Here is a 12,995-nt window from a genome sequence, read left to right on the forward strand (position 1 = left end):
CTCTGTTCTCGGTCTTTCACATACTCCAAAGGTGTAGAATTGAGCAGTAAGCATCAGCTGGTATCTTGCCAATTTAACCTTTAGCACAACTTCCCTTTTGTACTCATTGCCTCAGCTTTTACAGCCAAGATTCCACTGTACCTCTGTAGCAGATTTCTCAATGTTTCCTTGCACTATTCGTGTTATTTTGTCTGCTTATACCTCCAGATTCCTCCACTCCTCTTAAGCTTGCACCATTCATTTTGCATTTTTTCTGCTTTATTTAGGCCGTAGTTGTGACCGACATCACCGCTAGATGGAGCAATTGTGCATAAAACTGAAATGTTGACTTGGAGTTTGAGATACAAACAACTACAATAGTTTCCACGGTGAAAGGGAATCGAGTAGACAGGGATGATTGTTCAAAGAAACAATAAACATTATACACTTGACCATGTATTTGCCTCCTTGCAGAATTCATTATAAGATTATAAGTTTTACCAAAGGCCTTCTCAAACTATATTCATGTTCTCCATGCTTGTTTATATACCTGTGTATCTGCACATGTTCAGATGGGTCAAATTGAGCACTTTTAATCCAGGTGTTGGTATTTAGCTAAATTTAAATTTGCCAACTTTTAGTCTATCCACCAGCCTGTCTCCATCTGACGAAGTGATTTTTCAGTATGCTTCCAAATTTTATGTCATCTGCAAATTAAGAAATTATGTTCTGCATATGCAAATTCAGAAGATTGACAAGTATCAAAAATAGGAGGAGGAAGTGAGGACTGCAGATGCTGGAGATCAGAGCTGAAAAATGTGTTGCTGGAAAAGCGCAGCAGGTCAGGCAGCATCCAGCATAAGCCCTTCCTGAAGAAGGGCTTATGCCCGAAACGTCGATTCTCCTGTTCCTTGGATGCTGCCTGACCTGCCGCGCTTTTCCAGCAACACATTTTCAGCAAGTATCAAAAATAGTAGTACTCCTAATACTGACCACTGGGAGACAGACCTGTATACTTTCCTCCCATTTCAAATACAACCATTTTAGCCAAATTTGGAATCCGATTGGCCACTGCCCTTTAACTCCATTGGTTCTTGTTTCACTAACAAGTTTGTTATTTGCTGTTTTGACTGTTTTCAGAAGGAGTTAGGTATAGCTCTTGGGGCTAAAGAAATCAAAGGGCATGGGGAGAAAGTAGGAACAGGGTACTGAGTTTGATGCTCAGCCATGATCATATTCATAGTAGAGCATTCTTGAAGGGTCAAATAGCCCACTCCTGCTCCTATTTTCAATGCTTTGATATTTCCATATTTTATCAAAACTCTTTTAACGTTCATGTACTCTACATCTTATCTTCCACTACTTCATTGAAAAACTCAATCAAATTAGTTGAGTGTGACTTGCCTTTAGTAATTCCAGTCGGAACGTCACATATTAAGGCATATTTTTCCAAGTGATAATTAGTTTTGTCTCAGATCATCATCTCTCAACATTTCCCTAGCATCGGTGTTACACGGCCAGGGATGTACTGGTTGAGTTTGTCCCTCTCCCCTTTCTCAAACTGGGCTATGGTATTTGCAATCCTCAGGCCCTCTGGTTTTGTAACCATTCCTGAGGAAGATTAGAAAGGTCTCTAGAATTATCTTCACCTTTCTTTCAATAACCGAAGGTGCGCTCCATCTAAGACCAGACCAGGTGAATTTTATGTGGAGTTTCATCAAGCCTACAGTATAGAAACAGGCCATTCAGCCCAAGAGGCCTGTGCTGGAATGGAAACAGAAAATAAGACAGACGATCATAAGTTTGAAACGTTGAAGGAGATTTTATTGAGGTGGGGCAGAAACCCATGTGCTTTATTGTTGGGATCTGTCCTGGCTCCTAACCTTAGTTGCAACGTTTGCCACCTCCTTCCAGATTTTCCAACTTGGACTCCATCAAATGAAGGACTGAGAGGGATCTGGTACGATTCCAGCCTTGAGGCAAGTGGCTGTTTGGAGTTTGCATGTTCTCTCTGTGTCTGCATGGGGTTCCTCTGGGTGCTCTGGTTTCTTCCCACTTTCCAAAGGTGTGCAGGTTTAGATTAGATTATTTACTACAGTGTGGAAACAGGCTCTTCAGCCCAACAAGTCCACACTGACTCTCTGAAGAGCAACCCACCCAGACCCATTCCCCTACATTTACCTAACACTATGGGCAATTTAGCATGGCCAATTCACCTAACCTGCACATTTTTGGATTGTGGACACACACACACACACACACACACACACACACACAGACACACACACACACACACAGACACACACACACAATGTGCAAGCTCCACATTGGTGGATTGGTTAAGGGAAATGTGGGTGTGCGGACATAGGGCGCTGGGTCTGCGGACTTGAAGGGACTATTCCACATTGTTGGGATTCTATGGTGGGGGTTTAACCTGAGGGACACCACATTTCAGGCAAAGGGAGAGAATTGAAAAAGAGAGTCCTTCATGATAATTTCAGCCAGTGTGGGGATTAGTCCATCCACTAACCTATCTAACTCCACTGCTGACCACGCTGACACTGCTCCATTCAAATTGTCCCACGCTCACCTACCTACAACATGTTGGAGTCATTGAATCCCTGGAGCGTGGATGCAGGCTATTTGCCTGTCAAGTCCACTCCAACCCTCCAAAGAGCATCCCACCTAAACCCACTATTATAAGCCTGCATTTCCCCTGGCTAACCGACCTAGCCTACACATTCCTGGACACAATGGGCCAACCCAACTCGACTGTGAGAGGAAATAGAGCAACTGGAGGAAACCCATGCAGACACAGGGAGAACGTGCCAACTCCAAACTGTCACCCAAGGCTGGAATTGAATCTGGGTCCCTAGCGCTGTGAGGGAGCAGTGCTAACCACTCAGCCACCATACTGCCCAAATATTGATCACTCACAGCATATACTTCATTCATAGATTCATCCAACCTGCACACATTTAACACTGCTATGATCTATACATTCACTGATTGCACGCATTGTCAGTTGTTTAACATAGCATAACCTTCACATAAACCAAATCATCCGCCGACATTTCCGCCACCTCCAAACGGACCCCACCACCAGGGATATATTTCCCTCCCCACCCCTTTCCGCCTTCCACAAAGACCGTTCCCTCCGTGACTACCTGGTCAGGTCCACACCCCCCTACAAACCACCCTCCCGTCCTGGCACCTTCCCCTGCCACCGCAGGAATTGCAAAACCTGTGCCCACACCTCCTCCCTCACCTCCATCCAAGGCCCTAAAGGAGCCTTCTACAGCCAGCAAAGTTTTACCTGCACATCCACTAATACCACTTATTGTATCCGTTGCTCCTGATGCGGTCTCCTCTACATTGGGGAGATTGGAAGCTTCCTAGCAGAGCACTTTAGGGAACATCTCTGGGATACCCGCACCAATCAACCACACCGCCCCGTGGCCCAACATTTCAACTCCCCCTCCCACTCAGCAGAGGACATGGAGTCCTGGGCCTTTTCCACTGCCGCTCGCTCACCACCTGATGCCTGGAGGAAGAACGCCTCATCTTCCACCTCAGAACACTTCAACCCCAGGGCATCAATGTGGACTTCATCAGTTTCCTCATTTCCCCTTCCCCCACCTCACCCCAGTTCCAAACTTCCAGTTCGGCACTGTCCCCATGACCTGTCCTACCTACCTATCTTCCTTTCCACCTATCCACTCCACCCTCCTCTCTGACCTATCACCTTCATCTCATCCCCATTCACCCATTGTACTCTTTGCTACCTTCCCCCACCCTCCTCCCTGACATATCACCTCCATCCCTACCCCCACTCACCTCTTGTACTCTATGCTACTTTCTCCCCACCCCCACCCTCCTCTCATTTATCTCTCCACCCTTCAGGCACTCTGCCTGTATTCCTGATGAAGGGCTTTTGCCCGAAACGTCGAGTTTCCTCCTCCTTGGATGCTGCCTGAACTGCTGTGCTTTTCCAGCACCACTCTAATCCAATAACAGCATATTCCCTGCTCCCTGCCAAACACACTCACAGACATATTTCCCCTGTCCATGCAGGACAATGTGGAACATATCCAGTAGCAAGAGCAGGAACAGAGCAGAGGGAAGCAGGTATGGCTGTGAGTGTTTACCCTGTCATGGTAGTGTCCATTGACCGGGCTGAACCCATTAAGGATGACAACATGTCACACACTGCTTTACCATCACCCACAACCAATAAGGGTTTCCAATCTGCAGGCAGTGCAACCTCCACAGTGACCTGAATGATTCAGATATCTTCAAATTGCTGCCTGACCAAGGGGTGAAGCAAGAGGCTGAAGGTTGAGAGGGGTGGGGAGTGTCTGACGCTGATAAAAGGCCATCACTCACTCTGACACCGCTTGGAAATCGTGCAGAAGTGAGGTCTGCATGTGATGGGACACTGGGCGTGAGTGAGCTGTGGCCGGGATCGGGGGGACAGTGCTTGCTCTGTGGAGGGTGTGATCGCTCATAAATTCTATTCAAGAGAATCCTGTGAACTTGGTTGAGGTATTAGACAGACCGTGGCTGATTGATACACACGGGAGGGAACTGATGGCCGAGTGGTGTAATCACTGAACTGTTAATCCAGAGACCCTGATCACGTTCTGGGGATCTGGGTTTGAAGCCCACACATCAGATGGAATTTGAATTCAATAAAAATCCAAAATTAAGAATCAGATGATAATCATCAAACCATTGTTGATTACTGGGGGGGGGGAAGCAGGAAGAATCTCTGAGCAATTAGGAATGGGGAATACATGTTACCTGAGCCAGTGACACCCTCAACCTGTGAATGAATAAAACAAACGTCACACCCAAATATATTGTCCTATAGTCTCCTGCCAGACTCCTCACCAGAGAGGAGTCCAGATAGAGTCATAGAGATGTACAGCACGGAAACAGACCCCTCGGTCCAACCCGTCCATGCCGACTACATATCCCAACCCAATCTAGTCCCACCTGCCAGCACCCGGCCCATATCCCTCTAAAACCTTCCTATTCATATACCCATCCAAATGCCTTTTAAATGTTGCAATTGTACCAGGCTCCACCACTTCTTCTGACAGCTCATTCCATACACGTACTACCCTCTGCATGAAAAAGTTGCCCCTTAGGTCTCTTTTATATCTGTCCCCTCTCACCCTAAACCTATGCCCCCTAGTTCTGGACTCCTCCATCCCAGGGAAAAGACTTTGTCTATTTATCCTATCCATGCGCTTCATGATTTTATAAACCTCTATAAGGTCACCCCTTAGCCTCCGATGCTCCAGGGAAAAAAGCCCCAGCCTGTTCAGCCTCTCCCTATAGCTCAAACCCTCCAACCCTGGCAACATCCTTGTAAATCTTTTCTGAACCCTTTCAAGTTTCACAACATCTTTCCGATAGGAAAGAGACCAGAAATGCACGTAATATTCCAACAGTGGCCTAACCAATGTCCTATACAGCCGCAACATGATCTCCCAACTCCTGTACTCAATACTCTGACCAATAAAGGAAAGCATACCAAACGCCTACTTCACCATCCTATGTGCGACTCCACTTTCAAGGAGCTATGAACCTGCACTCCAAGGTCTCTTTGTTCAGCAACACTCCCGAGGACCTTACCATAAAGTGTATAAGTCCTGCTAAGACTTTCCTTCCCAAAATGCAGCACCTAGCATTTATCTGAGTTAAACTCCATCTGCCACTCCTCAGCCCATTGGCCCAACTGATTAAGATCCCATTTTACTCTGAGGTAACCTTTTTTGCTGTCCACTACATCTCCAATTTTGGTGTCATCAGCAAACTTACTAACTATAACTCTTCTGCTCACATCCAAACCATTTATATAAATGATGAAAAGTAGTGGACCAGCTCTGATCCTTGTGGCACTCCACTGGTCATAGGCCTCCGGTCTGAAAAATCACCTCCACCACCACCTTCTGTCTTCTACCTTTGAGCCAGCTCTGTACTCAAATGGTAGTTCTCCCTGTATTCCATGAGATCTAACCTTGCTCACCAGTCTCCCATGGGGGACCTTGTCGAACACCTATTTTTGCACAGGGCCTCACACAGAGCATGGGGCCCACGGAAATGATGGTGAGCGCAATGAGGCCATGAGCTGACCTCATCAAGGTGTAGCATCTCATGGCCTCATCTGATAATCTCATCTTCCATTGCAGCTCAAGCAGCAGCCAGTGCAGAGTCTCAGTGTTGCAGTGGGTTGTCCTGAGGGCTTCACTCTGTCTCTGATTGATCTCCTTATTCACGACACTTCTTTCCCTTTATAAATGTGCAGTGCAGCTTTCCTACCTTCAGTTGTAGACTTCACAGTCACATCCCAGTGTTTAGCCACTTGTTAACTGAAGCCTGGTCCCATTTGTGGGTGGCATGGTGGCCCAGTGGTTAGCACTGCTGCCTCACAGTGCCTGAGACCCAGGTTCAATTCCTACCTCAGGCGACTGACTGTGTGGAGTTTGCACATTCTCCCTGTGTCTGTGTGGGTTTCCTCCCACAGTCCAAAGATGTGCAGGTCAGGTGAATTGGCCATGCTAAATTGCCTGTAGTGTTAGGTTAGGGGTATGGGTGGGTTGTGCTTCGGTGGGGGGGGGGGGGGGGGTGTGGGCTTGTTGGGCTGATGGGCCTGTTTCCACACTGTAATGTAATCTAATCTAATTCAAACTGCCAGCTCTTTATCCATCAGTGATTTCCTTTTGATATTTCCCAGGTCAGTCATAGTTATTATTGATTAAGAGGGACTTCAGATAAGTAGGAGTCCCATGTCTGTTGGACAATAGAAACTACAGAGATATTTAGAACCAAATCTGTTCATAAAGTCACCAAGGTGAATATAAATAACCGAGACCATTTGGTTGAACTCAGTTCATTCATTCTACAATTGTCCCTGATCGCATCATTCAATCAGCTGTTGAATGTGTGATTTTATGGTTAGTCACAGAATTGCAGGTGCAGAAAGTGAGTATTTAGCCCTTCATTGTCTGCACTGTCTCTCTAAGCACTTAGATGGAGGACCAATCGCCTGGCCTTTCCCCATACCCTTATGCACCATTTCCATCCAAATAATCATTTAACCATCACCTGACTAACTCACTGGGTGCAATTGTTTTTCTCAGCTCACGTTTGTCTCTTTCGCAAAACACTTCGAAACTGTGCCCCCCCCCCCCCCCCCCCCGGTTCTCGATCCTCTTACAGGTGGGAACAATTTCTCCCTGTCTCCACTGTCATGGTTTTGAAAACTTGTCTCTAACTTTCACTCAGCCTTTCCCATTCCAAGGAAAACAAAACCAGCTCCTCAGATCTATCCTTATAATTGAAGTTTCTCATTCCTGGTACCATTCTTGTAAACCTCTTCTACACTCTCTCCAATGAATTCACATCTTTCTTAAAATGTGATACCCAGAACTGTACATGATACTCCAGCTGAGGTTGAACACCATTTTATACAAGTTTTAAATAACCTCCTTGTTCCTTGTTCTGTGCCCATATTAATGATACATAAAATCCTATGTGCTTTATTAACAGCTCTCTCCTCCTGTCATAGGATACCAACGGTATGGAAGCCGGCCGTTCAGCCCATTAAGTCTAAACCAAACTCCCCAAGGAGCATCCCACCCAGACCCAACCCCATAACCCTGCATTTCCTATGGATAATCCAACCAGCCTGCACATCCCTGGACACAATGGGCAATTTCCCATGGCCGATCCACCTAACCTGCACATCTTCAGATTGTACCCAGAATACCCAGAGGAAACCCATTCAAGGCGCGGGGAGAATATGTAAACTCCACGCAGACAGTCACCTGAGGCTAGAGTCAAACCTGAGTCCCTGGTGCTGTGAGGTCGTAATGCTAATCACTGAGCTACCATGCCACCAATCTTTAATGAATTCTGTATATATACACTCAGATCTCTCTACTCTTGCACACAATTTACAATCATACTTTTGTTTGATTCAGTCTTCCCAGAATCTTTGTACCAAAGTACGCCATCTTATACTTCTCTGCATTGATTGTCATCTGCCACGTATCCACCCATTGCATCAACTTGTCAATTTCTTTGGAGATTCTACACTGTCCTCTGCACGGTTTTGGACATCCCCCCCATCCCAGGGACAAGACCTTGCCTATTTATCCTATCCAGGCCTCTCGTGACTTTATAAACCCCTATTAAGCCTCCAATGCGCCAGGGTGGTGCGTGTGTGGAATGAGCTGCCAGAGGAAGAGGTGGGAGCTGGTGCAATTGCAACATTTTAAAGGCATCTGGATGGGTATATATATAGGAAGGGTTTAGGAGATATAGGCCAAATGTTGAAAAATGGGCTTGGATTAATTTAGGCTATCTGGTCAGCATAGATGAGTTGGGCTGAAGGGTCTGTTTCCATGCTGTACAGCCCTATGACTCTATAGCAAGTCTATTGTGTGGCACCTTTTAGAAATCCATGTGCACCTTATCAACTATGTTGCCCTCATCAACCCTCTCTGCTACCTCTTCATAAAGCTCCAGCAAGTCAGTTGGACATGATTTTCCCTTAAAAACTCTATGCTTAATCATCCAAATTAGCCTATTTTTTTCCATGTGATTATGAGTTTGATTTTGAATAATTATTTCTGGAAGGTTTTTCCATTATTGAAGTTAAGTCTGTAATTACTGAGTTTATCTTTACAATCTTATTTGAACAAGGGTGTAAATTTTGCAATTTTCCAGTCATCCAAAACCACTTGAATCAAGGGAAGATTGAGAAATAATTGCCAGTGCTTCTGCAATTCCCACTCTCACTTCCTGCAAATCCTTGGATGAATCTCATTGGATCCTGGTGTCTTTAAGTCTCAACAGGTTATTCAATGCCTCCTTCCAGTGACTGAATTTCCTCTTTTGTCGCTGTAGCATCTCTTTCCTCAGTCAAGACAGATGCAAAATTTTCATTTTACACCCCAGCCATGACTTTAATTTATAAATTCCCTTTTCAGTCCTGAACCGGCTCTGGTCTTCCTGTTACTGCCAATTTACAACGACTTTAGAAGTCCTTTTATGTTAGTCGCTAGTCTCTTCTCATAAACCCTACTTTCATTCTGTAGTTGCTTTTTCACCTCCCTTCAGTATTCAGCTTGCTTCTTATGTCTTTACTGCCCAGCACATGTCAGAGATACATGTTTTCTTCTGAAACCTAATTTCCATCTCCATTGTTATCCAGGGAACTCTTAATTTGCTTGTCCTACGTTCCCCTTTTTATATGAATATATCTCAACTGCATCCAAATTTCTTCTCTGAATGTAGCCCATTGCTCAGTGACTGTTTTTACGACTAATCTCTTATTCCAGTGCTTCTAGCCTAGCTCTGTTATTCCCCCACTGAAGTTGCCTCTCTGTAGGTTCATTATTCTAACTATTGATTGTGAGCCTAGTGTGGAGGAGAGTGAGTCCTAAGGCAAGGTCAGCCAAGTAACAGCGTAAGATGGTGCCTGAGGATTAGTGACTTTGTCATTGGCTGGGTTCGGCACTGGTGCCAAGAGGGTACCATAGCAAGATCAACCACGGCAACAGTCTCCAACATTGGTGTGAAGGGTGGGGGCAGTGGTGAAGGTGATTCAGCCTAGTGGAGAAAGTTGGCGCCTGTGAATTGGTGACTTCAACGTTAGTTGGGTCTGGTGAGGTGGCCTTGGTTCTGAGTTGACTCAGAACTCGTCCATAAATGGACTTCTCTTTAAGCTATGTCTTTTCACCTTCTCTTATTCTTAAGCTAGCAAAATGGCATCAGATTATGGTGGCAAATGAAAGCTTTTCACTGTATTTTATCATATTTCACTGTAAAATACACGTGACAATAAATCACTCATTCAGATTGTTCATTGTTATTTCCCAACATCATCCTAAACATTAAGATACAATGATCATGGTCCTCTAAATGTTCCGCCAGTGTCACATGATCTACCTGGCCCACCTCATCCCCAAGAACTCGGTCTAAAAGTGCCTCCTTTCTTGTTGGGCTGGACACAAACCACTTTCTCCTCAACACATTCAAAAAATACATGTCCCTCACTGGCCTTTACACTACCATCATTCCAGTCTCTGGATGTAGGTTTGCTCACTGAGCTGGAAGGTTCCTTTTCAGACATTTCGTCACCATACTTTGTAACATCTTCAGTGAGCCTCCGGATGAAGCCAGAGGCCCACTGAAGATGTTACCTACTATGGTGGCGAAACATCTGAAAACGAACCTTCCAGCTCAGCGAGCAAACCTACATCCAGAACCTCAGCCTAAGCTACAAATCTTCTCAAACCTCACTAATCATCCCAGTCTATTTACAGATAATTCAAGTTCCCATTCTAACAACTCTATAATTTCCCTGCAGATTTATTCTTTTTCATCCTTCCCACTAGTTGGTGACTTATAAGATTACATTGAGCAATGTAATTGCTCTCCACTTATTACTTAGCTTTACCCAAATCAATTCTATTCTCTTTCTCCAACACTGCAATGTTCTCCTGAGCCAAAAATGCAACCTCCTTTGATTTTGTCCCTTCCTACTTTTTTGTAACCAGGCAACCTTTGTGGTCACACAATGTCTATAACTCCCAAAATCTGCTTGACTACACTCCATTTATTCACATTCCTGCACCGTGATGCTAACTTTGCATCCACTCAGCACTTTTAACACTCAAGAGTCCTAAATTTGGACTTCACCGTGTTGACCCTCTATTCTGCTATGCTGTTGCCATGGCTAAAATTGAAATAGCACTCTGAGCAGAATGTTCCATTCCCCTGAGTGGCTTTGGCAATGACGAAAATTGTAGTGAAAATGAACAAAAGGTTAGAATCGCATCAAAAGGAAAAGAATTTCTGATTTTCCTCTCAGAGTTTAAACAGTGAATTCAGAATCTTGGTAATGACCGCTGTCTGCCTGATCTCCATGCAGTTGTGTGTCACCAATAGTCCAACACGTGTCATTTCTGCACCTTCCAATTTTGCTCTCCGTGTTGAGAAATTAGACAACACCGACTCCTGATATGAAAGTCAGAGCAGATACCTGGCTGAAGCCGCTCGCTGACATCTTCTCCAAATCTTCAGGCACCTCTGTATGCTCCACACACTCCATCTTCCTGCACCCTTTGTGCATGCAAGTGGGCATCACCAAACTACCCTCAGCACATCATGATGGCAGCTCTCAGTCCAACTCACAAACTACTCCAGCTCTTCACGACTTCACCATGGAGCTCAGGGACACTTATACCTGTTTCTGCCTGGTCACACATGTCATTGTTTGTCATTGTTCAGAACAATGAATAGCGAAGGGGTGGCATGTTGGCACAGTGGTTAGCACGCTGCCTCACAGCGCCAGGGATCCGGGTTCTGTGACTGTCTGTGTGGTGTTTGCACATTTTCCTTGTGTCTGTGTGGGTTTCCTCCGGGTGCTCTGATTTCCTCCCACAATCCAAAGATGTGCAGGTCAGGTGAATTGGCCATGCTAAATTGCCCATAGTGTTAGGTGCATTAGTCAGGGGTAAACAGGTGGCTGTGTGGAATGCTCTGCCCCAGAGGGCAGTGGAGGCCCAGTCTCTGGATTCATTTAAGAAAGAATTGGATAGAGCTCTTAAAGATAGTGGAGTCAAGGGTTATGGAGATAAGGCTGGAACAGGATACTGATTAGGAATGATCAGCCATGATCATATTGAATGGCGGTGCAGGCTCGAAGGGCTGAATGGCCTACTCCTGCATCTATTTTCTATTGTCTATTGTCTATTGTCTAAACATAGGATAGGGGAATGGGTCTCGGTGGGTTACTCTTTGGAGCGTTGATATGGATTGTTGGGCCAAAGGGCCTGTTTCCAAACTGTAGAGAATCCAATCGTAGCAGCAGGGACCTGAGTTCAATTCCAGCCTCAGGCAACAGCTTGTGTGGAGTTTGTACTCTCTCCCTGTGTTTGCTTGGGTTTCCTCTCACAGTCCAAAGATGTACAGGTTAGGTGGATTGTTCCCGCTGAAGTCGTCTATAGTGTTCAGGGTTGTGTAGGCTAGGAGGAACAACCATGGGAAATGTGGATATTTCCCATGCAGGCTGTGTCTGCATGGGATTCCCTTCAGAGAGTCAGTGCAGACTCAATAGGCCAAATGGCCTGCTGCTGTACTGTAGGGATTCTATGATTGATGTTGCTTGTTACAACATTGTGCCATAAATGTGTTGCTGGAAAAGTGCAGCAAGTCAGGCAGCATCCAAGGAGCAGGAGAATTGACGTTTCGGGCATAAGCCCTTCTTCAGGAATGAGGACAGTGTGCCCAGCAGGCTAAGATAAAAGGTAAAGAGGAAGGACTTGGGGGAGGGGCGTTGGAAATGTGATAGGTGGAAGGAGGTCAAGGTGAGGGTGATAGGCTGGAGTGGGGTGGGGGCGGAGAGGTCAGGAAGAAGATTGCAGGTTAGGGAGGCGGTGCTGAGTTCGAGGGATTTGACTGAGACAAGGTGGGGGGGAGGGGTAATGAGGAAACTGGAGAAATCTGAGTTCATCCCTTGTGGTTGGAGGGTTCCTAGGCGGAAGATGAGGCGCTCTTCCTCCAACCATCGTGTTGCTATGGTCTGGCGATGGAGGAGTCCAAGGACCTGCGTGTCCTTGGTAGGGTGGGAGGGGGAGTTGAAGTGTTAAGCTACGGGGTGGTTGGATTGGTTGGTCCGGCTGTCCCAGAGGTGTTCTCTGAAACATTCCACAAGTAGGCGGCCTGTCTCCCCAATATAGAGGAGGCCACATCGGGAGCAGCGGATGCAATAGATGATGTGTGTGGAGATGCAGGTGAATTTGTGGCAGATATGGAAGTATCCCTTGGGGCCTTGGAGGGAAGTAAGGGGGGAGGTGTGGGCGCAAGTTTTGCATTTCTTGCAGTTGCAGGGGAAGGTGCTGGGAGTGGAGGTTGGGTTGGTGGGGGGTGTGGACCTGACGAGGGAGTCACGGAGGGAGTGGTCTTTTCAGAACGCTGATAGGGGTGGGGAGGGA

This window comes from Chiloscyllium punctatum, chromosome 10, assembly GCF_047496795.1.
Source record: "Chiloscyllium punctatum isolate Juve2018m chromosome 10, sChiPun1.3, whole genome shotgun sequence".
In the NCBI taxonomy this organism is placed as follows: domain Eukaryota; kingdom Metazoa; phylum Chordata; class Chondrichthyes; order Orectolobiformes; family Hemiscylliidae; genus Chiloscyllium; species Chiloscyllium punctatum.